This window comes from Octodon degus, unplaced genomic scaffold, assembly GCF_000260255.1.
Source record: "Octodon degus isolate 3935 unplaced genomic scaffold, OctDeg1.0 scaffold00194, whole genome shotgun sequence".
In the NCBI taxonomy this organism is placed as follows: Eukaryota; Metazoa; Chordata; class Mammalia; order Rodentia; family Octodontidae; genus Octodon; species Octodon degus.
In genome coordinates, this window is record NW_004524770.1 from 344,692 (window position 1) to 348,375 (window position 3,684).

The 3,684-nt window shown below is 43.6% G+C and overlaps 1 protein-coding gene across 1 annotated transcript in view; it reads right to left on the minus strand.

Moving 5' to 3' along the window:
* Positions 1-3,684, minus strand: part of Prpf6 (pre-mRNA processing factor 6) — a 72,263-nt gene that overhangs the window by 45,218 nt on the left and 23,361 nt on the right. The gene's annotated exons all lie outside the window — the stretch shown is intronic.

Sequence of the window (3,684 nt, forward strand, 5' to 3'; positions counted from 1 at the left end):
TGATGGAAAATACCTGTTCCATGTTATGCCTAAGATGTTTGATATTTAGACAGATAGAATAAACCAAACTGCATATGTTGCAGGGTAATAATAAGCTTCTCTTCTGGAGGGTTAACAACCTAAGTTTGCAGATCAAAAATTGGAAAAAAGGAAGGGCTGTACTGTAACTCATGTAACTCAGTTGTGCCCCAAACTTTCTGATCACGGAGATTATGGAGACACAGAGGAAAGTGATCCATGATGTAGAGGGTGCCTAAGGAGAGTCACCTGGAGAGAAAACATTCTCTCAGGCTTTCACAGAGAGCAAATTGGTCAAGCAATGGCCGTGACTCATCCACATGGGTGACACTGACAAAGGATCTACAAAGTGTGGTACAGGGTTACAGGATAAATCCTGAGGGTACTTGACTGACCTTTTTAGATACAAAAGTTATATTTATTGTTATATAGGTCTTGCTCTATTTTGGTCTTAACCATCCAGCAGAAAAGTATAAAAACGAGGTATATAAAGTAAAGCCATATTAATATGCTGAGCTGTGAAAGGCTCAAGTCAACAACTTTTGCGGATAACCCACTACTATTGTGGACTACTGGACTGTGTTGGATTTTTTTTGCTGAATTCCCACACCTGTAGCATTTAGATGCCAGTGGAATACCCATCTCTGACAGGACTAAACAAAAAAAGGAGACACAAAGGAAGGATCATTTCATATTTGTATATACAGAATAGTTAGGATAGATATACAGCTACTTTCACTTAATTCAATGAGAAGAAAGATTTGTATTAATAGTGTTTGGACAGGATATCCTGCCTGCTTCTTATACTATGGATAACCACTAAGATGATAACAATGTACTGTAGAGATACAGATTTGAGATAAAAGTCTGATGTGCCAAGAGAGCAGGGAACACTAGACTGAGCCCAAAGAGGGTTGCTGTCTGTTTGCAAATTCCTGGAAAGCTGGGACCCAACGCAGCAGATAACAGCTTCTCCTGCAGGAGCCCTGTCCTTTGATCCCTTGTTTGGGATGTTATCAGCTAGCATTTGTGTGAACCTAGTGTTAGGCAAATGGTGGAAGTCAACAGAGATAGTAGTCTGTATTCACTTAGGTAATTATGCACATTCCTTAGTCTGCCTTCACCTCTCAATAAATGTGAGATGCTTCTGAGGCTCTGGGCTCACTTGGAGAGAGACTAGTCTCAGTGAGACCTCTAAAGCTACTTTCTTTTTTTTTTTTTGCGGAACCAGGGATTGAACTCAGGCCCTTGTACTTGCCAGGCAAGCGCTTATTCTACTGAGCCATCTCCCCGGCCCGCTAAAGCTACTTTCATCAGGTCTTCTCCTCGTTTCTTTCGACACCGACCCGTAACATAAAACAATGTACAACGTATTAATTATTGAAACTGTCCTATTAATCAGCTTTGAAAAAAATAATAAAGGCTATTGCAGATAAAAAACAAATAATAATAAATTAAAAAACAGGCTGAAATCAGCCACATAAAATACTGCAAACTGTCAATGGATTTCAATGAAACTTAAATGATTCTAGCAATCTGATGCTGAAAAAAATGATTGGAAAAAATCATTTTGCCCCATCTTTAAAATAAAGCATTGTTTGCTATAGGAAAACAAAAACAAAAAAGGGAAGTAAGAAGAGGGGAAGGCAGAGAGAGAGGGAAGAGGGAAAGAAAAGACACCAAAGCAAGATGCATCAGAGGCTTGTGGTCATGGCTCCACTCTATGACAACTGAAGTAACCAATGTTCCTCTAACTTCCTTGCACTCCACCTATAACTAAGGACCAATCCTGACTCAGGGATACACCAAGTTGCTACTATACAATGGAGAAACTATGTCGAGAACCTAGATGGTTGTTTTGATTTAGTATTCCCATTCCCAGCATAAAAGTTAGTGGACCCGGGGCTGGAGAGATGGCTCAGTGGTCTAAAGCACCTACTTGGAACAAGGTTGGCAAAGCACAGGGACCACAGTTCGATCCCCCAGCACCACATGCCAGCCAGCTGCGCCCCCTGGTGGGCTGAGCTGGCCACACACACACACACGCACACACACACAATAAATAAATGTTTAAAAAAAAAAAAAAAAAGTTAGTGGACCCAAAAAAGGCAGAACCACCACAGATTTAGACTCTTGGAATTAAAGGTATGGGTCACTTATCCAGGCAGAGTGGGGACCAGGTGAGGTGATAGCACAGGGCACAGCAAAGGGACAGTCTCACCCCAAGAGGATTACAAGCTGAAGGCCAGCCTAGGCAATTTAGCAAAATGCTGACTCAAACAGAAAGAGCTGGAGTAGTTTAGCTATGGGGTACTTGCCTACCATGCCTACCCTGGGTTCAATTCCCAGCATTGAAAATAAGAAAGACGGTGCTATCTCTAGTGGTGGCACAAAAGCAGTGCGCAGATCATGTGCCTCTCCTATGTGCTCTGCATGCGGCGGAGCTGGGAGAGCGCTATCTACACACTACTTCTTCCTGGTATTGTGTGCACTGGTAGAGGCAAATTTCATCCTTAAGTCCCTAATGTACAGGAACTCTCGGTAGGAATGAATTTGTGAAGTCATTAACTTTACCCAGAGGGTCCAATGACCCCCAAGGTCCTGTGTCCCCACCCTCTATGTCAGTGCTTTGTCAACAACCCATAAACCCAAACATTTGCTGGCCCACTTGATACTGACCAGCTCAGAAGTCAAGCACTATGTCATGCATGATCTCTTCAAAGAAGAGTGACAGCAGTAACAACACAGGGAGCACTGTAGCTCAGACACACATAAAAGAAGCACATACCCCAAAAGGGGCCTGACAAGGGAAACGTGTAGCAGAGTGTTCTGAACACGAGGTGCTGCTTTAAAGATGTGACTACGCAGCAGATGATGTGATCTCCTGTGGCCTTTGACCTCGAGGACACCCCACAGTTCACTCAGGGCTATGCCATCTCTGTACTCCCAGAGGGATATGTTGGTAATGGCCACTAGAAGCTGCCACACTTCAGGGACCAGAGTATATGACTCTGGTGTAAAAATAACTCCATGTTCATCTATCTGTGTTACTCAGCAGAGTGGCACAGTACGCAACACACACTGTTAGCATCCTATCTTAGGGAGACTGCACAGGAAGCACGCAAAGGCCTGGCCCCTCAAGGGTGCTCTGCTCCTTCCATGCTCCATCTGACCAGCAGGCTCACAGACCACTCCCTTTACAAATGAAGATGATAGGGCTGGTGAGATGGCTCAGTGGTCTAAAGTACCTACTTAGAACAAGCATAGCAAAGCACAGGGACCGTGGTTCAATCCCCCAGCACCACATGCCAGCTAGCCCCGCCCCCTGGTGGACTGAGCTGGCCACACACACACACACACACACACACACATAAATATATAAAAATTAAAAAAAAAAATGAAGATGATAAAACTCAGAGGCCATAAGGAGAGTCACATGGAGAGAAAACATTTTCTCAGGCTTTCACAGAGAGCACACTGGCCAAGCAATGGCTGTGACTCATCCACATGGCTGACAATGACAAATGTTCTACCATCTGAGGTATAGGATCTCAGGATAAATCCTGAGGGGATTTCACTGACCTTATCAGACCCAAAAACTACAACTCTTGTTGCATAGGTCCTGCTTTACCTTGGTCTTAACCATCCAGCAGAAAAGTATAAAAA